This window comes from Lactuca saligna, chromosome 6, assembly GCF_052625555.1.
Source record: "Lactuca saligna cultivar CGN05327 chromosome 6, ASM5262555v1, whole genome shotgun sequence".
Classification (NCBI taxonomy): domain Eukaryota; kingdom Viridiplantae; phylum Streptophyta; class Magnoliopsida; order Asterales; family Asteraceae; genus Lactuca; species Lactuca saligna.
In genome coordinates, this window is record NC_136422.1 from 151,758,128 (window position 1) to 151,783,827 (window position 25,700).

General features: G+C 34.6%; 3 pseudogenes; all 3 read right to left on the minus strand.

Moving 5' to 3' along the window:
- Positions 1–601: 601 nt before the first annotated feature.
- Positions 602–2,932, minus strand: LOC145001530 (subtilisin-like protease pseudogene; annotated as a pseudogene).
- A 6,168-nt stretch (positions 2,933–9,100) lies between these two features.
- On the minus strand, positions 9,101–11,348 carry LOC145001571 (subtilisin-like protease pseudogene; annotated as a pseudogene).
- Positions 11,349–17,556: 6,208 nt separating this feature from the next.
- LOC145001588 (subtilisin-like protease pseudogene) lies at positions 17,557–19,799 on the minus strand (annotated as a pseudogene).
- Positions 19,800–25,700: the final 5,901 nt, after the last annotated feature.

Consider the following 25,700-nt stretch of genomic DNA (forward strand, 5'->3'; position numbering starts at 1 on the left):
AGATGTTGCACACAATAGTCTTTATGTACTACATTCATATCAACTACATGATATAGATAAAGAGTTCATTGAATGTTCGTTCTAAAGAACATTAGATGTAAAAAAAAGTTGGGATTATAATTTTTCATGATTCTTGTTACCCACTCTAATCTCATGTGAACCTGAAATCCAAATAATGGAAAGTGCAACGTACTTTCATTATGTGAATAGATTTTCTAAATCAATTTGATTTTCGTTTGGGCAATTGTTTTATGATAATGTACGTTACATATGACCGTTGTGCTTAATATCTTCAACTAATTGATGTAATATCTTCACTTATATTATGGTGATATGGGGCCGAGCCTAGCCTTTCTACTAGCTTATATTAATGGTATGGCATAAAGGGTGTATCATGGGATAAAAGTCCAAAAAAAAAATTTAACAAATCTCAAAACCGTCTTCCTTTTACCAACAATTCAAGCCTTGATCACAAAATTTATAAATTACAGATACCATATAGCCTAAGTGCCCAACGACCGAAAGTTTAATTAAGATATATTGAACGTAAAATTAAGAAGAATTTGAAAGGTATTAATAACCTCTTTTTTATTTCCCATTATGATATAAAGAAGCAGTACTACAAGATTGATCATCACGTACATATATTATAATGTATATTCTTAAAATTAACATCAAACAAACTTATTCAAACTTGAACGCAAATGGGGTCCTAACCGAGTATTTAGCGGAAACCCAAGTCATATGCCCTTGCCCGTATTGAGCCTTCACCTCGACCGTACTATCCCGAGTAAAAGTTATATTGTATGTTAACTTGTGGTGTACTGCTGTGAACATGAGTTCTTGAGAAGAACCACCAACCTCAGCTTTTACCCCATGTGGTACAGAAATTTCCCCGATGGTATAAGTCGAGTTTGCCATACCAACGTTAGTCACTGTTCTTGAGTATGTTTTTGTATCACCTTTTTTAAGTGAAACCACAAAAGAAGGATAGTTTAGCTGTGCCTCAGGTATAGTTTTTGAGCATGAAACTTTCTTTTTAGTGATCAATTCGATTTGTATGGGAGTATAACCTAACCCACACAGATACGGAATGTAATCACTGGGTTGGATATCAAACACGAGCCCTGGATCGTTGGATTTTGATGGATTTATATGACCTGCGCCAATGGTAAAGACGTCTGCATGGAGGAATCTTGCGTCTTTTTGGTCTACAATGGCATGCCCTTTCAGATTTACCTGACTTGCGGTGGTCATCATTGCAGACTTGATTGCAGCCGGCGACCAATCTGGATGCTCGCTTTTTAGCAGTGCTGCTATGCCGGCGAGATGAGGACAAGACATTGATGTGCCCGATATTATGTCAAATGCTGCTTTGGTCTTTGTATTGTTATCAATCGATATAGGCCAAGATGCGAGAATGTTAACCCCGGGACCAATAATATCCGGTTTCAGGATTCCAGGACTTTCCAAGTTAGGCCCTCTTGAAGAGAAAGAAGCCACTTCTGGAGCTGTATCTATGCCGACTACAGTTCCACGAAAGAGGATGGTTGCTACAGGGGAAGTAGTCGAATTCAAATATTTTTTTATCTCAACTCCTTCCGCATAACCGACAATTGATGCAGGAATAACATTAGGCTCTATGATTGTAGTCTCGCCAAAAATTCTGTGATTAGCAATGATCATGGCAGCTCCTCCGGCAGCCTTTACTACCTTGCTCTTATCAAGTGCAGTACTTGCACCCTGATCACACAATACCACCTTCCCTTTGACATCAATATGGTCTAGTGATCCATTCAAGCAATATGCTGCTGAGATCGAGTCTTTTGCATGGTAAACAAGGGGCCGAAGCTTATGATCGAAATCTTTAGGTTGGTTTATTGCCTCTCCGTCGAACAGCTTTTTGTTCCCCAGATACACCGTTGTTCTTATTCTTCTATCAATCGTATTAGCTCCAACTGTAAGGATCCATGGGGCTTCGTTTGATAATGATGAACTACGAGGCCCGCTGTTACCTGCTGAACAACTCACGAAGATCCCTTTCTGCATGGCAACGAAGGCACCTATAGCAATAATATCGATGTAGAAGGGGGCCGAAGCTCCACCAAGTGATAGTGAAAGCACATCAACACCATCTTCAATAGCTGCATCCATGCCTGCTGCAATGGCGCTTCCTGAACAGCCAAAACTGCACACTTTATACATGGCCACGTGTGCCAATGGTGCCATTCCAATGGCAGTGCCATTGGCATTTCCAAATACGTTCGCGTTGTGTACATGACTTCCTGCTGCAGTACTTGAAGTGTGAGTTCCATGGCCGTGTTCATCGACTGGCGTTTTACTAAAGGGATCAAAGTTCCTTAACCCGATTAGCTTGTTATTACACCCTGCTACTTCACATTTGCCTTTCCATTTAGACGATGGAGGTGGGATCCCTTCATCATTGAACGAAGGATGCCCAGGAGTGATTCCGGTGTCTATAATCCCAATTATCATTCCCTTCCCATAGTTTGAATCCGTCCAAAACCCTGAGTTTTGGTGTAAGCCCAAAAACTGTGGGGAACGAGTTGTGTGTAACTGATACACTCTCTCAGGTCTTACAGACAAAACTCCCTTCATATTCTTCATCACCTTTGCATGATGCGCCGACATTTTTGCAGCGAATCCTATCATTACGTGGTGGTACATATGAACCATGATCGGTTTCTCATTTGAGATGGAGGCACTTTCTGATAGAAGTGATTTGTACCACTCTTCACGATCTTGAGGTTGAGAAAAGTCTTGGCCTTGGGGTGAAGTTAACTGAACAATGTAGGTTTTGAGTTCATTATCAGCCATGGTGGGAGAGACATTGAAGATGGTGGTGCAAGTGAGAAGCAACACATAAGAAATAATTGGCAACATTTCTTATCTCTTGCTAGGGATAAAAGTGAAAGAGTTGAAGGATGTCTCTCTTTCGTTATTCTTAACAAGTATATATAGAGCATTTTAGTCGTGAATATTGTATATGATCATCAGTGGCTTCGTATTTCAAGTGGGCACCCATAGAAAGTGACATTTTCTTTGGAATTTGTTAAGGGATAATTAATTTCTAACAAACTAATTATAAATGGTTAAAACACAAAATCAAATATCTTGTTACTCCATCCTCTACAAATAGTAATTAATTAGGCTTATTAGAGCAAGGTTTGCCTTGATAGATATGTTTTCCCATTGCTAAAGTTTTGCCTTTATCATAGAAACACAGAGATTCCTATTCCATATATATATAACTAACTATGATAGAAATTGGCTCCTTGGCTCAAATTATCTTAATAACTTGCTTCAACGCTTCAAAATTGCTTTATATGGTTGTTCTATGATACGGGTACATCTCTTATTATCATTTTTGTTAATCCATAAAATTATACATGCTTTGCACACTTTTATATATATATATATATATATATATATATATATATATATATATATATATATATATGATCAGGTTTATTCCCAAACCTTTATAAGAAACAATGGGTCTTTTTGTATAACTTTTGATAAAAAAAATAATAATAGTAAAGAAATAAATAAATAAAAAGTTGCAATGACATGCATAAAGCCACTGGATCTATATTCAAATGCTTCATTTACACTTATTTAAATTTTATATACTTAAAATTGTAGTTCATATTATGTGTGTATGCATTTTGTTTATCCAAACTAATCAACTTTTTAAGCTTGCTTTGGTTTGTAGTGAAGTTAAGATACATAAGAAACCACTATGATATATAACATTTGTGTTATTTTGGAAACTATTGACATCTTTTTATTATTGTAAGTTTTGAAAAGTAATATTTATTTATTATATATTTATATCAAATTAAGTTTAAACATAAATAATGATAGGAGCACAAATATAAAATAAAATGATATTATATAACTATAAAGTAAAAAATATATATATTAATAAAACCTTGAGTGTTTAGTGTTGCAAATGGATTTTTCTCTTTTAGATCATTTCTTGCCTTTTGTTCCCCTCACTCATGTTGGGCCAAGTTTTTCTGAAGAAAGACCCCTTTTTATTCCAAATTACTTGATATAAGTTGATAGGGAAGTCCAACAATATATTAATGAAGTATGCACGAAATCATTCTAAATCTTGTATTTGGTCGATTTGAGAATTTTGCATATAACCTTAGCAAGTTAGACATGCATTTTGTCTTCATCAATGGATAATGTTGAAGGTTTTCTTTGTTTACAAGTTTGTTCTGTAGAAGACGAAATACACCAAAAACTTATTGTAGAAAGTAGAAATATACATGAGTTGGATTATACCAAACGAAATTATAGCATTTATGTTGTTTTGTAGAAGACGAAATACACCAAAAACTTCTAAAGCATTTATGTTTTTTTCTCATACAAAATCTAATTTGGGGCTATTTGCCATTTTTTCTAGTAGAGTAATCGTGAATACTTATCGATCTAATAAACTATATGGTGAATCAATTAATCAAACAAAAGAAGTCACCAAATCTCGAAGCATGCGCAGATCGAAAAGAAAATCCAAAATGGAACTATAATCACATTAAAGCATGAGTAATTTAGCTATGGTTTAGTGTGGTAACCTGACTATTACCAACTAGCAAAGATTCAAATCAGATCTATATACAAACTTTCAACAAAATATATGTACAGAGAGCGGTACCTAACGATTTGGAAATACCTAAAAATATACCAAGCTCTTTGGATTCAGTAAAATTACCTGATTGACAAATAGTCTAGTCTGAATCTTCTATGAAAGATGATGTGAATGGAAAAGTAGAACGTTTGTGAGGCAGAAAAAAAGTCTTACGCATATCACAAAGATGCAAAACCATAAGCTCCTTGCGATAGTACAACTCAGACAATAGTTTTCCGGATTGATGTGGCAAAATGTCCCGGCGGAATTTTTTGGTTTATGCTCTCGACCAGAGACATGAACCATTAGGAATAGCCTGAAATCATAAGCCCTGGCATCGACCACCATGTTTACTAGGGCTTTATTGTTATTATTTGTCAATGCTAATCTCTAGTGATTGTTGATGATGGAAATTTTCCAATTGTCACATTGCAACACCTCGACGTGGTGGTCTATTTACTGCATTGTAGTGACCAGTTGACTCGTGGTCAATGGCAGTCTACTTTGCACCATCGTGCCATCGAGAACATGTTGTCGTGCCGCGACACCTGGAGATCAACAAAGTGCATTGTTGATTCCATTCCGGCTTTAGGAAAATTTGTCCCAACTTCTAATGCACATATCTTCTTCGTTTCTTATCCGTTTTCTATGATCTTTTTATCCACGCGGATATGGGAAAATACTCCAAATCTGTTAAGCCACTTCTCACTGACTCAAAACGGGTATTAATCTATTAAGTAGCAAAGTTGGCCAAGAAAACATAAAATCCCCATTTTACTGTTTTGGCCAAAATGCATCTTCTCATGCATTCATTTTTTTGAACGAACTCATGTAACCTCTTCTAAGTGACTTAAGCTCTTCTTGACCATTTTCATGAAGTCATAACTTTATAATCTCATATTTTCTCATATCTGGCAATTTAGCCATTTTAGTCAATATTTGACTAATAGTCAACTTTCTTTAAATTTCATGTTCTTACATTCAATATCTGACAAACTCGCCCATATCTATTACATGCAGTTAACCAAGTTAGCTACTTTCTTTATGCTCCCACTAATGATCACTTTCAAGCAGTTAAACGAATTTTGAGACATCTCAAAGGCACTATTTATTATGGTTTGCATTTCCGGTATCCTAAGTCCACTTCATTACTAGGATACTTTAATACAGACTAGGTTCATTAGTCTTGTCTCATGGAGTGCTAAGAAGCAACCCACTGTCTCGAGTCAAAATATCGTGCTATGACTAATGTTGATGCAAAAATTATTTGGGTTACTCATCTGGTTCATGTACTACATGCTTAACCACGAGATGTACCCAAACTACAAAAACTTACATTTAGTGGCTGAAGTTTTTAATGGCATATTATTTTTGTGCCACTATAAATTGTCTTTAGTGGCACATATTTTCTTTGTAACATTGTCTTTACGTTTTAAAATTTTAATTTATGTAAAAGCAGGCGCCAATATTGCCCGCCTCTTTTTTTTGGAATGATTTTCTTATTTGAAAAAAACCCTAACTCTCCATAATCACTTGCTCCCAAATAGAGCACTTCTCCCTCGTTCTCCTGATAAGTTTTTCATATTTCGAAAAAAAAAGATATAAAATAATGTGGAAAGAGTTCAATATTAAGTTGTTTGGCTTCATTTAAAAAATAAAATTATAACTATGTGCACACAGAAGTCATGTTGATTTAGTTTATCACTCTTGAATAAATAGATGGTGGAAAATTGTCCTCACACTCCTCACTGTGTGTTTAATCCTCACCTTTTTAAATTCTTATTGGTAGGGGTCAGCAAAAGCCGAACCGACTAAAAATAAACTGACAAAACCGCAACAAACTACAACCAACAAAACGAAACCGATGCAAAAACCAATGGTGCGGATTTCATTTTTGCAAAAACCGAAGGTCTGCGGGTCGGTACGGTTTTTACCAAGAAACCAGTCCATCAAAACCGAACCGCACCAAAGATTTATAAAATATCACTAATTTATATTTATATTTTACAATATATACATATTTTTTAAAATACTAAGAAATATTAATACATATTATATTTGGACTTTAGACTTTGATAGTTGGTTTTAGCCATTTAATCGGGATTCCAAATCATTTTACAAACTTATTTTCTATTTTGCTTTTATTTTTATAGTTAAAACCACAACAAAGTAGGTCACTAATTAACCATATGTTATAAGGTTATAACAAGTAAACCAAAATTCAAATTTTTCTTTTTTTAATCAACCATTGTATATATAAAGTTACTTACAGCTTTTGATTTATATAATTTATTTTGTACTGAAAATAAACCTTTACAAATAAATGGTTTCAAAATGTGAAAAAAATTGCACCACACAAGCTTACATGCACATTGTTATCGTGTTTTTTTTTTTTTAAATACTCCAAAAAACATCAAAGAACACACCAAATTTTAGAATTAGTTTAAAACTGAAACCGCATCGTACAAACCGAAACCGCATTTAGAAACCGAAAAACCGAACCATTGGAAAACCCCACCCAACGGTTTTAAGAATACAAAAAACTCTCTTTGTGGTTTGCGATTCGCTTTGTCCTTAAAACAGCACCAAACCGCACCATGTTCACCCCTACTTATTGGAGTATGTTGAGCTTGTTGTTTATATATTGGATGGAAATCATAGCATAAGATCTTATGCAAGCTATCAAGAGTTGCAACTAGATATTTGTGAGTGGTAATGCTCTTGAAAGTGACACTACACTTGTAGATCTTAAACCATTCCTTGAATGTTAGCACAATAAGTTTTAATTTTCAGTTTATACGTATTTAGTTATTTATAATGTTGGGATAATTAATTGGATTTAGGATTTATGTATAGGTAGCTTTTGACTTTGGTAGTTGTAGATGTTGCACACAATAGCCTTTATGTACTACATTCATATCAACGACATGATATAGATAAAGAGTTCATTGAACGTTCGTTCTAAAGAACATTAGATGTAAAAGAAAGTGGGGATTATAATTTTCAAGATTGTTGTTACCCAATCTAGTCTCATGTGGAACCTGAAATCCGAATAATGGAAAATGCAACATACTTTCATTATGTAAATATATTTTCTAAATCCATTTGATTTTCGTTTGGGCAATTGCTTTATGGTAATGTGTGTTACATATGACTTTCAATCTAGAAGCATATTGTGACTCGGATTAGGCATCTTGTCCAGTTACTCGTAGATCTGTTAGCGGCTATTTCATTCTATTCGGTTACACTCCCATCTCTTGGAAATCAAATAAACAAATTACGATTTCTGTATCTTCAGCAGAGGCAGAGTGTAGATCAATGAGACGCATTTGTGCTGAGTTAGCATGGATAACAAGGATATTTCATGATCTTCAAGTTTCGAATCTTCAACCTATACCTTTGAAATGTGATAGTCTAGCAGCTATTCATATTGCAAAGAATTCGGTTTACCACGAGCGAACCAAACATATCGATATTGATTGTCACTATGTTTGTGAATTACTACAAGAAGGACTCATTCAGCTATCTCATATATCAACTAACAATCAACTTGTTGATGTTTTTACTAAGTCTTTATCGTGGACAAAACATCAAGAAGTTATTAACAATCTGGGGTTTCTTTTGCACCCTCCAGATTGGGAGGGGGGGTTGTTACAACTAATCAAGGGCAAATTGTTAGTTGATTAATCTGTATCAGTTAAATAGTTGAAGTTCTTATTTCTTTTTGTATATAAATTGTATTTGTATCTTTCTTTGACAATTAATGAAGACAGATCATTACAATCTCTTTTTTTTTTCTATTTCATGGGGTGTTAGAACTAACCAAAGGCAAATTAGTAATTTAACTATTCATTGTTAGTTAGTTTGTTAGTTGTTTAGTCTGTATGTGTATCAGTTAAGTAGTTGAAGTTTTTATTTCTTCTTGTATATACATTGTATCTATATCTTTCTTTGACAATTAATGAATCCGGATCATTACAATCTCTTTCTTTCTCTATTTCATTCCTGATAACACAATATGATATAAAGAATGAGTACAAGATCGATGATCACGTACACGAAAGTTGTATATAATATTATAATTTATATTCTTAAAACATCATACAAACTTATTCAAACTTGAACGCAAATGGGGTCCTAACCGAGTATTTACCGGAAACCCAAGTCATATGCCCTTGCCCGTATTGAGCCTTCACCTCAACCGAACTATCCCGAGTAAAAGTTATATTGTATGTTAACTTTTGGTGTAGTGCTGTGAACATGTATCTATATCTTTCTTTGACAATTAATGAATCCGGATCATTACAATCTCTTTCTTTCTCTATTTCATTTCTGATAACACGTTATGATATAAAGAATCAGTACAAGATCGATGATCACGTACACGAAAGTTGCATATAATATTATAATTTATATTCTTAAAATTAACATCAAACAAACTTATTCAAACTTGAACGCAAATGGGGTCCTAACCGAGTATTTAGCGGAAACCCAAGTCATATGCCCTTGCCCGTATTGAGCCTTCACCTCGACCGTACTATCCCGAGTAAAAGTTATATTGTATGTTAACTTGTGGTGTACTGCTGTGAACATGAGTTCTTGAGAAGAACCACCAACCTCAGCTTTTACCCCATGTGGTACAGAAATTTCCCCGATGGTATAAGTCGAGTTTGCCATACCAACGTTAGTCACTGTTCTTGAGTATGTTTTTGTATCACCTTTTTTAAGTGAAACCACAAAAGAAGGATAGTTTAGCTGTGCCTCAGGTATAGTTTTTGAGCATGAAACTTTCTTTTTAGTGATCAATTCGATTTGTATGGGAGTATAACCTAACCCACACAGATACGGAATGTAATCACTGGGTTGGATATCAAACACGAGCCCTGGATCGTTGGATTTTGATGGATTTATATGACCTGCGCCAATGGTAAAGACGTCTGCATGGAGGAATCTTGCGTCTTTTTGGTCTACAATGGCATGCCCTTTCAGATTTACCTGACTTGCGGTGGTCATCATTGCAGACTTGATTGCAGCCGGCGACCAATCTGGATGCTCGCTTTTTAGCAGTGCTGCTATGCCGGCGAGATGAGGACAAGACATTGATGTGCCCGATATTATGTCAAATGCTGCTTTGGTCTTTGTATTGTTATCAATCGATATAGGCCAAGATGCGAGAATGTTAACCCCGGGACCAATAATATCCGGTTTCAGGATTCCAGGACTTTCCAAGTTAGGCCCTCTTGAAGAGAAAGAAGCCACTTCTGGAGCTGTATCTATGCCGACTACAGTTCCACGAAAGAGGATGGTTGCTACAGGGGAAGTAGTCGAATTCAAATATTTTTTTATCTCAACTCCTTCCGCATAACCGACAATTGATGCAGGAATAACATTAGGCTCTATGATTGTAGTCTCGCCAAAAATTCTGTGATTAGCAATGATCATGGCAGCTCCTCCGGCAGCCTTTACTACCTTGCTCTTATCAAGTGCAGTACTTGCACCCTGATCACACAATACCACCTTCCCTTTGACATCAATATGGTCTAGTGATCCATTCAAGCAATATGCTGCTGAGATCGAGTCTTTTGCATGGTAAACAAGGGGCCGAAGCTTATGATCGAAATCTTTAGGTTGGTTTATTGCCTCTCCGTCGAACAGCTTTTTGTTCCCCAGATACACCGTTGTTCTTATTCTTCTATCAATCGTATTAGCTCCAACTGTAAGGATCCATGGGGCTTCGTTTGATAATGATGAACTACGAGGCCCGCTGTTACCTGCTGAACAACTCACGAAGATCCCTTTCTGCATGGCAACGAAGGCACCTATAGCAATAATATCGATGTAGAAGGGGGCCGAAGCTCCACCAAGTGATAGTGAAAGCACATCAACACCATCTTCAATAGCTGCATCCATGCCTGCTGCAATGGCGCTTCCTGAACAGCCAAAACTGCACACTTTATACATGGCCACGTGTGCCAATGGTGCCATTCCAATGGCAGTGCCATTGGCATTTCCAAATACGTTCGCGTTGTGTACATGACTTCCTGCTGCAGTACTTGAAGTGTGAGTTCCATGGCCGTGTTCATCGACTGGCGTTTTACTAAAGGGATCAAAGTTCCTTAACCCGATTAGCTTGTTATTACACCCTGCTACTTCACATTTGCCTTTCCATTTAGACGATGGAGGTGGGATCCCTTCATCATTGAACGAAGGATGCCCAGGAGTGATTCCGGTGTCTATAATCCCAATTATCATTCCCTTCCCATAGTTTGAATCCGTCCAAAACCCTGAGTTTTGGTGTAAGCCCAAAAACTGTGGGGAACGAGTTGTGTGTAACTGATACACTCTCTCAGGTCTTACAGACAAAACTCCCTTCATATTCTTCATCACCTTTGCATGATGCGCCGACATTTTTGCAGCGAATCCTATCATTACGTGGTGGTACATATGAACCATGATCGGTTTCTCATTTGAGATGGAGGCACTTTCTGATAGAAGTGATTTGTACCACTCTTCACGATCTTGAGGTTGAGAAAAGTCTTGGCCTTGGGGTGAAGTTAACTGAACAATGTAGGTTTTGAGTTCATTATCAGCCATGGTGGGAGAGACATTGAAGATGGTGGTGCAAGTGAGAAGCAACACATAAGAAATAATTGGCAACATTTCTTATCTCTTGCTAGGGATAAAAGTGAAAGAGTTGAAGGATGTCTCTCTTTCGTTATTCTTAACAAGTATATATAGAGCATTTTAGTCGTGAATATTGTATATGATCATCAGTGGCTTCGTATTTCAAGTGGGCACCCATAGAAAGTGACATTTTCTTTGGAATTTGTTAAGGGATAATTAATTTCTAACAAACTAATTATAAATGGTTAAAACACAAAATCAAATATCTTGTTACTCCATCCTCTACAAATAGTAATTAATTAGGCTTATTAGAGCAAGGTTTGCCTTGATAGATATGTTTTCCCATTGCTAAAGTTTTGCCTTTATCATAGAAACACAGAGATTCCTATTCCATATATATATAACTAACTATGATAGAAATTGGCTCCTTGGCTCAAATTATCTTAATAACTTGCTTCAACGCTTCAAAATTGCTTTATATGGTTGTTCTATGATACGGGTACATCTCTTATTATCATTTTTGTTAATCCATAAAATTATACATGCTTTGCACACTTTTATATATATATATATATATATATATATATATATATATATATATATATATATATATATATATATATATATATATATATATATATATATATATGATCAGGTTTATTCCCAAACCTTTATAAGAAACAATGGGTCTTTTTGTATAACTTTTGATAAAAAAAATAATAATAGTAAAGAAATAAATAAATAAAAAGTTGCAATGACATGCATAAAGCCACTGGATCTATATTCAAATGCTTCATTTACACTTATTTAAATTTTATATACTTAAAATTGTAGTTCATATTATGTGTGTATGCATTTTGTTTATCCAAACTAATCAACTTTTTAAGCTTGCTTTGGTTTGTAGTGAAGTTAAGATACATAAGAAACCACTATGATATATAACATTTGTGTTATTTTGGAAACTATTGACATCTTTTTATTATTGTAAGTTTTGAAAAGTAATATTTATTTATTATATATTTATATCAAATTAAGTTTAAACATAAATAATGATAGGAGCACAAATATAAAATAAAATGATATTATATAACTATAAAGTAAAAAATATATATATTAATAAAACCTTGAGTGTTTAGTGTTGCAAATGGATTTTTCTCTTTTAGATCATTTCTTGCCTTTTGTTCCCCTCACTCATGTTGGGCCAAGTTTTTCTGAAGAAAGACCCCTTTTTATTCCAAATTACTTGATATAAGTTGATAGGGAAGTCCAACAATATATTAATGAAGTATGCACGAAATCATTCTAAATCTTGTATTTGGTCGATTTGAGAATTTTGCATATAACCTTAGCAAGTTAGACATGCATTTTGTCTTCATCAATGGATAATGTTGAAGGTTTTCTTTGTTTACAAGTTTGTTCTGTAGAAGACGAAATACACCAAAAACTTATTGTAGAAAGTAGAAATATACATGAGTTGGATTATACCAAACGAAATTATAGCATTTATGTTGTTTTGTAGAAGACGAAATACACCAAAAACTTCTAAAGCATTTATGTTTTTTTCTCATACAAAATCTAATTTGGGGCTATTTGCCATTTTTTCTAGTAGAGTAATCGTGAATACTTATCGATCTAATAAACTATATGGTGAATCAATTAATCAAACAAAAGAAGTCACCAAATCTCGAAGCATGCGCAGATCGAAAAGAAAATCCAAAATGGAACTATAATCACATTAAAGCATGAGTAATTTAGCTATGGTTTAGTGTGGTAACCTGACTATTACCAACTAGCAAAGATTCAAATCAGATCTATATACAAACTTTCAACAAAATATATGTACAGAGAGCGGTACCTAACGATTTGGAAATACCTAAAAATATACCAAGCTCTTTGGATTCAGTAAAATTACCTGATTGACAAATAGTCTAGTCTGAATCTTCTATGAAAGATGATGTGAATGGAAAAGTAGAACGTTTGTGAGGCAGAAAAAAAGTCTTACGCATATCACAAAGATGCAAAACCATAAGCTCCTTGCGATAGTACAACTCAGACAATAGTTTTCCGGATTGATGTGGCAAAATGTCCCGGCGGAATTTTTTGGTTTATGCTCTCGACCAGAGACATGAACCATTAGGAATAGCCTGAAATCATAAGCCCTGGCATCGACCACCATGTTTACTAGGGCTTTATTGTTATTATTTGTCAATGCTAATCTCTAGTGATTGTTGATGATGGAAATTTTCCAATTGTCACATTGCAACACCTCGACGTGGTGGTCTATTTACTGCATTGTAGTGACCAATTGACTCGTGGTCAATGGCAGTCTACTTTGCACCATCGTGCCATCGAGAACATGTTGTCGTGCCGCGACACCTGGAGATCAACAAAGTGCATTGTTGATTCCATTCCGGCTTTAGGAAAATTTGTCCCAACTTCTAATGCACATATCTTCTTCGTTTCTTATCCGTTTTCTATGATCTTTTTATCCACGCGGATATGGGAAAATACTCCAAATCTGTTAAGCCACTTCTCACTGACTCAAAACGGGTATTAATCTATTAAGTAGCAAAGTTGGCCAAGAAAACATAAAATCCCCATTTTACTGTTTTGGCCAAAATGCATCTTCTCATGCATTCATTTTTTTGAACGAACTCATGTAACCTCTTCTAAGTGACTTAAGCTCTTCTTGACCATTTTCATGAAGTCATAACTTTATAATCTCATATTTTCTCATATCTGGCAATTTAGCCATTTTAGTCAATATTTGACTAATAGTCAACTTTCTTTAAATTTCATGTTCTTACATTCAATATCTGACAAACTCGCCCATATCTATTACATGCAGTTAACCAAGTTAGCTACTTTCTTTATGCTCCCACTAATGATCACTTTCAAGCAGTTAAACGAATTTTGAGACATCTCAAAGGCACTATTTATTATGGTTTGCATTTCCGGTATCCTAAGTCCACTTCATTACTAGGATACTTTAATACAGACTAGGTTCATTAGTCTTGTCTCATGGAGTGCTAAGAAGCAACCCACTGTCTCGAGTCAAAATATCGTGCTATGACTAATGTTGATGCAAAAATTATTTGGGTTACTCATCTGGTTCATGTACTACATGCTTAACCACGAGATGTACCCAAACTACAAAAACTTACATTTAGTGGCTGAAGTTTTTAATGGCATATTATTTTTGTGCCACTATAAATTGTCTTTAGTGGCACATATTTTCTTTGTAACATTGTCTTTACGTTTTAAAATTTTAATTTATGTAAAAGCAGGCGCCAATATTGCCCGCCTCTTTTTTTTGGAATGATTTTCTTATTTGAAAAAAACCCTAACTCTCCATAATCACTTGCTCCCAAATAGAGCACTTCTCCCTCGTTCTCCTGATAAGTTTTTCATATTTCGAAAAAAAAAGATATAAAATAATGTGGAAAGAGTTCAATATTAAGTTGTTTGGCTTCATTTAAAAAATAAAATTATAACTATGTGCACACAGAAGTCATGTTGATTTAGTTTATCACTCTTGAATAAATAGATGGTGGAAAATTGTCCTCACACTCCTCACTGTGTGTTTAATCCTCACCTTTTTAAATTCTTATTGGTAGGGGTCAGCAAAAGCCGAACCGACTAAAAATAAACTGACAAAACCGCAACAAACTACAACCAACAAAACGAAACCGATGCAAAAACCAATGGTGCGGATTTCATTTTTGCAAAAACCGAAGGTCTGCGGGTCGGTACGGTTTTTACCAAGAAACCAGTCCATCAAAACCGAACCGCACCAAAGATTTATAAAATATCACTAATTTATATTTATATTTTACAATATATACATATTTTTTAAAATACTAAGAAATATTAATACATATTATATTTGGACTTTAGACTTTGATAGTTGGTTTTAGCCATTTAATCGGGATTCCAAATCATTTTACAAACTTATTTTCTATTTTGCTTTTATTTTTATAGTTAAAACCACAACAAAGTAGGTCACTAATTAACCATATGTTATAAGGTTATAACAAGTAAACCAAAATTCAAATTTTTTTTTTTTAATCAACCATTGTATATATAAAGTTACTTACAGCTTTTGATTTATATAATTTATTTTGTACTGAAAATAAACCTTTACAAATAAATGGTTTCAAAATGTGAAAAAAATTGCACCACACAAGCTTACATGCACATTGTTATCGTGTTTTTTTTTTAAATACTCCAAAAAACATCAAAGAACACACCAAATTTTAGAATTAGTTTAAAACTGAAACCGCATCGTACAAACCGAAACCGCATTTAGAAACCGAAAAACCGAACCATTGGAAAACCCCACCCAACGGTTTTAAGAATACAAAAAACTCTCTTTGTGGTTTGCGATTCGCTTTGTCCTTAAAACAGCACCAAACCGCACCATGTTCACCCCTACTTATTGGAGTATGTTGAGCTTGTTGTTTATATATTGGATGGAAATCATAGCATAAGATCTTATGCAAGCTATCAAGAGTTGCAACTAGATATTTGTGAGTGGTAATGCTCTTGAAAGTGACACTACACTTGTAGATCTTAAACCATTCCTTGAATGTTAGCACAATAAGTTTTAATTTTCAGTTTATACGTATTTAGTTATTTATAATGTTGGGATAATTAATTGGATTTAGGATTTATGTATGGGTAGCTTTTGACTTTGGTAGTTGTAGATGTTGCACACAATAGCCTTTATGTACTACATTCATATCAACGACATGATATAGATAAAGAGTTCATTGAACGTTCGTTCTAAAGAACATTAGATGTAAAAGAAAGTGGGGATTATAATTTTCAAGATTGTTGTTACCCAATCTAGTCTCATGTGGAACCTGAAATCCGAATAATGGAAAATGCAACATACTTTCATTATGTAAATATATTTTCTAAATCCATTTGATTTTCGTTTGGGCAATCGCTTTATGGTAATGTGTGTTACATATGACTTTCAATCTAGAAGCATATTGTGACTCAGATTAGGCATCTAGGCATCTTGTCCAGTTACTCGTAGATCTGTTAGCGGCTATTTCATTCTATTCGGTTACACTCCCATCTCTTGGAAATCAAATAAACAAATTACGATTTCTGTATCTTCAGCAGAGGCAGAGTGTAGATCAATGAGACGCATTTGTGCTGAGTTAGCATGGATAACAAGGATATTTCATGATCTTCAAGTTTCGAATCTTCAACCTATACCTTTGAAATGTGATAGTCTAGCAGCTATTCATATTGCAAAGAATTCGGTTTACCACGAGCGAACCAAACATATCGATATTGATTGTCACTATGTTTGTGAATTACTACAAGAAGGACTCATTCAGCTATCTCATATATCAACTAACAATCAACTTGTTGATGTTTTTACTAAGTCTTTATCGTGGACAAAACATCAAGAAGTTATTAACAATCTGGGGTTTCTTTTGCACCCTCCAGATTGGGAGGGGGGGTTGTTACAACTAATCAAGGGCAAATTGTTAGTTGATTAATCTGTATCAGTTAAATAGTTGAAGTTCTTATTTCTTTTTGTATATAAATTGTATTTGTATCTTTCTTTGACAATTAATGAAGACAGATCATTACAATCTCTTTTTTTTTTCTATTTCATGGGGTGTTAGAACTAACCAAAGGCAAATTAGTAATTTAACTATTCATTGTTAGTTAGTTTGTTAGTTGTTTAGTCTGTATGTGTATCAGTTAAGTAGTTGAAGTTTTTATTTCTTCTTGTATATACATTGTATCTATATCTTTCTTTGACAATTAATGAATCCGGATCATTACAATCTCTTTCTTTCTCTATTTCATTCCTGATAACACAATATGATATAAAGAATGAGTACAAGATCGATGATCACGTACACGAAAGTTGTATATAATATTATAATTTATATTCTTAAAACATCATACAAACTTATTCAAACTTGAACGCAAATGGGGTCCTAACCGAGTATTTACCGGAAACCCAAGTCATATGCCCTTGCCCGTATTGAGCCTTCACCTCAACCGAACTATCCCGAGTAAAAGTTATATTGTATGTTAACTTTTGGTGTAGTGCTGTGAACATGTATCTATATCTTTCTTTGACAATTAATGAATCCGGATCATTACAATCTCTTTCTTTCTCTATTTCATTTCTGATAACACGTTATGATATAAAGAATCAGTACAAGATCGATGATCACGTACACGAAAGTTGCATATAATATTATAATTTATATTCTTAAAATTAACATCAAACAAACTTATTCAAACTTGAACGCAAATGGGGTCCTAACCGAGTATTTAGCGGAAACCCAAGTCATATGCCCTTGCCCGTATTGAGCCTTCACCTCGACCGTACTATCCCGAGTAAAAGTTATATTGTATGTTAACTTGTGGTGTACTGCTGTGAACATGAGTTCTTGAGAAGAACCACCAACCTCAGCTTTTACCCCATGTGGTACAGAAATTTCCCCGATGGTATAAGTCGAGTTTGCCATACCAACGTTAGTCACTGTTCTTGAGTATGTTTTTGTATCACCTTTTTTAAGTGAAACCACAAAAGAAGGATAGTTTAGCTGTGCCTCAGGTATAGTTTTTGAGCATGAAACTTTCTTTTTAGTGATCAATTCGATTTGTATGGGAGTATAACCTAACCCACACAGATACGGAATGTAATCACTGGGTTGGATATCAAACACGAGCCCTGGATCGTTGGATTTTGATGGATTTATATGACCTGCGCCAATGGTAAAGACGTCTGCATGGAGGAATCTTGCGTCTTTTTGGTCTACAATGGCATGCCCTTTCAGATTTACCTGACTTGCGGTGGTCATCATTGCAGACTTGATTGCAGCCGGCGACCAATCTGGATGCTCGCTTTTTAGCAGTGCTGCTATGCCGGCGAGATGAGGACAAGACATTGATGTGCCCGATATTATGTCAAATGCTGCTTTGGTCTTTGTATTGTTATCAATCGATATAGGCCAAGATGCGAGAATGTTAACCCCGGGACCAATAATATCCGGTTTCAGGATTCCAGGACTTTCCAAGTTAGGCCCTCTTGAAGAGAAAGAAGCCACTTCTGGAGCTGTATCTATGCCGACTACAGTTCCACGAAAGAGGATGGTTGCTACAGGGGAAGTAGTCGAATTCAAATATTTTTTTATCTCAACTCCTTCCGCATAACCGACAATTGATGCAGGAATAACATTAGGCTCTATGATTGTAGTCTCGCCAAAAATTCTGTGATTAGCAATGATCATGGCAGCTCCTCCGGCAGCCTTTACTACCTTGCTCTTATCAAGTGCAGTACTTGCACCCTGATCACACAATACCACCTTCCCTTTGACATCAATATGGTCTAGTGATCCATTCAAGCAATATGCTGCTGAGATCGAGTCTTTTGCATGGTAAACAAGGGGCCGAAGCTTATGATCGAAATCTTTAGGTTGGTTTATTGCCTCTCCGTCGAACAGCTTTTTGTTCCCCAGATACACCGTTGTTCTTATTCTTCTATCAATCGTATTAGCTCCAACTGTAAGGATCCATGGGGCTTCGTTTGATAATGATGAACTACGAGGCCCGCTGTTACCTGCTGAACAACTCACGAAGATCCCTTTCTGCATGGCAACGAAGGCACCTATAGCAATAATATCGATGTAGAAGGGGGCCGAAGCTCCACCAAGTGATAGTGAAAGCACATCAACACCATCTTCAATAGCTGCATCCATGCCTGCTGCAATGGCGCTTCCTGAACAGCCAAAACTGCACACTTTATACATGGCCACGTGTGCCAATGGTGCCATTCCAATGGCAGTGCCATTGGCATTTCCAAATACGTTCGCGTTGTGTACATGACTTCCTGCTGCAGTACTTGAAGTGTGAGTTCCATGGCCGTGTTCATCGACTGGCGTTTTACTAAAGGGATCAAAGTTCCTTAACCCGATTAGCTTGTTATTACACCCTGCTACTTCACATTTGCCTTTCCATTTAGACGATGGAGGTGGGATCCCTTCATCATTGAACGAAGGATGCCCAGGAGTGATTCCGGTGTCTATAATCCCAATTATCATTCCCTTCCCATAGTTTGAATCCGTCCAAAACCCTGAGTTTTGGTGTAAGCCCAAAAACTGTGGGGAACGAGTTGTGTGTAACTGATACACTCTCTCAGGTCTTACAGACAAAACTCCCTTCATATTCTTCATCACCTTTGCATGATGCGCCGACATTTTTGCAGCGAATCCTATCATTACGTGGTGGTACATATGAACCATGATCGGTTTCTCATTTGAGATGGAGGCACTTTCTGATAGAAGTGATTTGTACCACTCTTCACGATCTTGAGGTTGAGAAAAGTCTTGGCCTTGGGGTGAAGTTAACTGAACAATGTAGGTTTTGAGTTCATTATCAGCTGCCATGGTGGGAGAGACATTGAAGATGGTGGTGCAAGTGAGAAGCAACACATAAGAAATAATTGGCAACATTTCTTATCTCTTGCTAGGGATAAAAGTGAAAGAGTTGAAGGATGTCTCTCTTTCGTTATTCTTAACAAGTATATATAGAGCATTTTAGTCGTGAATGTATATGATCATCAGTGGCTTCGTATTTCAAGTGGGCACCCATAGAAAGTGACATTTTCTTTAGAATTTGTTAAGGGATAATTAATTTCTAACAAACTAATTATAAATGGTTAAAACACACAATGAAATATATTGTTACACCATCATCTACAAATAGTAATTGATTAGGCTTATTAGAGCAAGGTTTGCCTTGATAGATATGTTTTCCCATTGCTAAAGTTTTGCCTTTATCATAGAAATGCAAGATTCCTATTCGATAACCAACTATGATAGAAATTGGCTTCTTGGCTCAAATTATCTTAATCACTTGCTTCAAGGCATCAAAATTGCTTCATATGGTTGTTCTATGGATACATCTCTTATTATCATTTTTGTTAATCTAGAAAACTATACATGTTTTGCACGCTTATATATGAGGTTTATTCCCAAACCCTTATTAGAAAAAAATGGGTCTTTTTTTATAACTTTTGAAAAAAAAAAAAAAGAAGTTGCAATGACATGCATTATAAAGCCACTAATCTATATTCAAATGATTCATTTACACTTATTTAAAATTTAAGTATTTAAAATTGTAGTTCATATTATGTGTTTATGCATTTCATTTATCTAAACTAATAAACTTTTTAAGCTTGCTTTTGTTCTTTGTGAAGTTAAGATACTTAAGAAAATACCATAACATACAATATTTGTGTTATTTTGGAATGTATTGAGATCTATATATTTATTAATGTAAGTTTTGAAAAGTAATATTTATTTATTAAAGTATATATTTACATCAAATTAAGTTTAAACATAAACAATGATAGGAGCACAAATCTAAAATAAAATGATATTATATAACTATAAAGTAAAAAAACAATATTAATAAAACCTTGAGTGTTCATTATTGCAAATGGATTTTTCTCTTTTAGGTAATTTCTTGCCTTTTGTTGTCTTCACCCATGTTGTGCCTAGGTTTTATGAATAAAGATCCCTTTTTATTACAAATTACTTGATATAAGTTGATAGGGATGTCCAACAAGATATTACTAAAATATATACGAAATCATTCAAAGTCTTGTATTTGGTCGATTTGAGAATTTTACATATAACCTTAGCAAGTTAGACATGTATTTTGTCTTCATGAATGGACAATGTTGAAGGTTTCCTTTTTTTACAAGTTTGTTTTATAGAAGATCAAATATACCAAAAACTTATTGTAGAGTTGGACCATACCAAAAGAAATTATAGCTAGTTTTATTAAGCAATTTGATTCCTTCTTATATGGAACTTTGTTGGGCTCTTTAATTAGGCCCAAGAATATATTATGGTGTATTGTTGTCTAATGATTAATTAATCTTCTTTAATTTTTATAATTTTTATAGTGTTGCCAGAAACACCCTCATAACCAACAAAACAATAAGTAAATCACATATTGAAAATATAAGTTAATTGAGACTATTCCCATAATTGTTTTGTGTAGTGATAAGGTCTATTGTTAATCGTTTTATTAGTGTACATTGTTGTTATTCGTGTGTAATTTAGGGTCATCTTTGTATTGTTCATAATTTTTTATGATAAAATATGCTTGTATGTGCATTTTGTTTTGGAAGATGGGAGTAGGATGACGATTGATGGTGTAAATATTTGTAAAGGCTATTTCACAGTTATTAATATGTTGGTAACTACAAAGGGATTAGAGTTGTGTGATAGTCATGTCATTGTGTCAAAAATGTGTGCCAATGATGTGTTGATGTTTAAGTTACTGTAACGCTTAGTTCCAGTATGAATTTATTTTCTTAAATTGTGAATTTTCCTATTTAACTTGGCGAGTTGAATGCTTCAACTCGACGTGTTGAGTGGATTTTGGCCGCAAGAATTAATGGACCAACTCGACGAGTTTTGGTGCCTCAACTCGACTAGTTGGCGGTTAGGAAGGAAACCTTAATTTTTAGGGTGTTGCACCCTATTTAAAGACCTTAAGTCTCTTGGTTGGCCTCCTTGACAGCCTCCTCTGTCCAAAAAACCCTAAAAGAGTGTATCATCGTCCTTGAGAGTGTGTGAGCTTGTGAAGGGACTTAAGAGTTGATATTTTGCACACTTTTGGAGGATCCTTGAAGTTGAAGTAGCTTGAAGAGAAGACTTGGATCCAGAATCTCCCCACCCTTTTTCAGTAATTTGGAGGTATAAAGTTTATACCTTGCTTTGTTATTGTTTTTGTTGGGTTAGTGTTTATGTCTATAACTATTTTGGGATGTACTTGACCCGATTATGAGCATGGTCCTTTTGGGTTGCCTTCATCATAGCAACTTTTAGGATGAATTATGGAGAGAGATGATTAATTATGATTTATTAATATATTGTAAGAATAATATATTAAAGGAGAAATCATATTGTTTAATTAATATTAGTCAATAATTAATTAAGATTTAATTTTGTAGCTAAAAGAGATTAATTAAACTTAGGGGATTGATATTGTAATTATAAGATAATTGCAATTGGGCTAATGGATTCCATAGAAGTTGGAGTGCACAAATTATATAGGGAAGCCCATAAGAATTCGTCTAAGGCTTCTAAGGAGGGAGTCCATGGGCTGCTTAGGGCTTAAGCAGTCATATTAGGGTTTCCAGCTAAAACCCTAATAGCCTAACTATATATAGAGACCCCCTAAGCCCCAAAAACGTGGCTAAGCAATCCTTTAGGGTTTCTAGACGTTTTTGGGTGCCTCTCCTCTTCATCCTTATTGCTCATGGTGTTTGTGACTCCATTAGAGGTGCAACACTTGAGGGAGTAAGCTTTCTGAAGCCAATTACAAGAGGATTTGGGATTGTTATGGCTATATAACAATCAAGGTAAAGATCTAAACCCTTATTCATATGTTAATTAGATTATTGTATGCTAGATCTAGGGTTTATGAGCTTTGGATAACTTGCATGTACAATTAGATAAACCTAGATCCAAAGTTTTAGGGTTTTGCATGTGCACCATAGGATTGATGTAGTGCTCATAACTCATCAGTGGTATCAAAGCCTAGGATGGTTTTCTAATGTATTTAATGCAAAAGTTATGTTTTCAAAGCAGAAATTTTTTCGTTTTTTTGCTTCTGCCTGATCACCACGAGGTGGTGTCGGTTCAGATGGCAGAAAACTTGGGATCTTGACCTATTTTGAGCTTGGATAATTACCAAAATTGCTTTTGATTGATAAAATCCGAATTTTATTAATTTGTTATGATTATCCTTGTCAAAATTAGAGATAAGTGTCGTTTAATTAGATAAATATTGCTTTAGTTGATAAACCCTAATTATTTGAATTATTTGATTTGAATTATCTTGCAAGAAATTGAATTAGGTTAAATTTATATAATTCCAATTATTTGATTAATTTTAATTATTTGTAATTGGATCTAGATAGTTTTGAAAAGTTTCAAAACTTGCCCTCAAGTTTTGGAATTTAAACTTTTTGATTAAAAGTTTAATTTTTGAAATATTAAATTCTAAAATCCTAGTATTTTGAAAAGTTAAAAATTACACCCTTATGGTTTTATTAAGTTAAGTGTATAATTAAAAGAGAGTTAATAAATCCATAAAGATATTTTTTTACATTAAATTAAATTAAAAGTATAATTTATTAAATTAAACCACGTGGCATTTTAAGAGTATAAAATACATTATATACTATATATAACATTAAAAATCTAATATTATATATATGAATGAGTAAATTGACAGTCTTACCATTAGTAGACCTCATTCACGGAGCTGGTCTCTAAGGGGTGTTTAAGGAAATTGCCTATAAAATGGCGGTTGAATGGGTATCCACTCTTACCCACCGCACTCTTGACTAGTGGAGGGTCGTTAGCCGAACGAGTAGGATACGACACAATCTTCCATTATAAAGTATAATGAATACAAAGTAACTAAACGCTTTTACAAATTCCCAAATCCTAGTTACTTTGGGCGAAATGTGAAATTGTACGCTACTCCATGGAATTACACTTTGTATCGTTGTCGAGACATTAGTGGAGCGTGTGTGGTTAACCGGCACACTAATTTGGGATTGGCATTGGTAGCAAAGGATGGCTCGATGTTTGCATAGATCAATGGAGCGTGTGTGGTTAACCGGCACATTGATTAGGTGATAATAACATTGGGTGCACCAAGTACATTCGCATGGTTAATCACACCTTATTTGTGATCATCGGCATCCCAGTTACAAATGAAGGGCATAATCGAGATTATACATGCCATTGAAAAGTTCAATGAATCTCAATGGATCGAGAAGTTTTCAAAACATTTAAAACTTAAATTTCTTTTTCATTTTTCATGGTGGAAATTGGTAAATCGTTATTTACCTACCTTCAAATATTCTGCAACTAGATTACGGAATCCATGTTATAGGTTGTAGAGTATGTTGGAATAGTGTCTAAGGCTGTAACTATATTAGGCAATTATTTGACCCGATTGTGCATGGTCCTTTTGGGCTGCCTTCACCATAGCAACTTGATAGGATGATTTATTAAGAGATAGTAAATATTATTAGTATATTATGAGAATAATATAAAGAATAATATATTAATATAAGTCATAGAATTAATTAGAATTAATTTGGTGACTTAAAGAGATTAGTTAAATAAGAGGGTATAAACTGTCAATTGCTTGATAGTTAAACTTTAGACTGTAAATCATTATTGATAAAGGATCGGACGATTTCTAAGGCTAGGATAAGCCAAAATCATCCATAGGGTTATCAAGGAAAGGATATGGATTAACTTAAAGTCTAAGTTATCCAATTAGGGTTTAAGTTGTAACCCTTAAGGAGTCTATAAGTATAAATAGATCCTATGGCTAAGGGAATTCGACATCCCATCTAAAGTAGAGAGACTCTGGCCGAATTCCTCCCCTCTCCTCTCTCCCAAATCATCCTCCTTGCTGTTTGGTGTTTGTAAGCCATTAGAGGAGTGATAATTGTGACTCTAGAAGCTCCAAGACAACAAGATCAACAAGGAATTCAAAGGTATGATTCTAGATCTGTTTCAATATTGTTATTACACCTAAATAGTCATTAGAAGTCTTGGATTCAAAGCATGTTTGATTAGAAAGCCTAGATCCAAGCATTAGGGTTTTGCATGCGCACATAGGAAAGTTCTTATGGCTAAAACCCATCAGTGGTATCAGAGACTAGCTTGGTTTTCGTTGAATTGTTGCTTGATTGTATGAAACTAAACTGAAAAATTCGATTTTTATGTTTCTGAGTCATGGACTCGGCGAGTTCCAAAGTGGACTCGGCGAGTAGGCCTGACTCGGCGAGTCCCTTTGTGTACTCGGCGAGTCCGAGCGTCAGGATTAGCCAAAAACGGGATTTTTTTTCATATTTATCTTATGGAAACTTACCTTAATCATATTAGATCAACCCTAATCCGATTTTGTGATATATATGACTATATTTTTGATCTAATTGAAGATAATTATCAATTAATAAAATATTTGATTTCCTTATATGATAATTATTAATCAAATATAGATAATTATGTGATTTAGATTATTTGTTATTTGATCCTTTATGTTTTAAATGTTTAAAACTTGTCCTCAAGTTTTGAAATTTATGTTTTGTGATTAAAAGTTTAATTTAGACAATTTAAATTTCAAACCCTAGAATTTTACAAGTTTAAAATACAACCCTATACTAATATAATATTACAAGATTAATATATATATATATATATATATATATATATATATATATATATGTATGTATAACTTAAATGCTAGTCTTACCGTTAGTAGGCCTCATTCACGAAGCCGGTCTATAAGGTGGGTATAAGGTTGCAGCCTATAAAATGGCGCT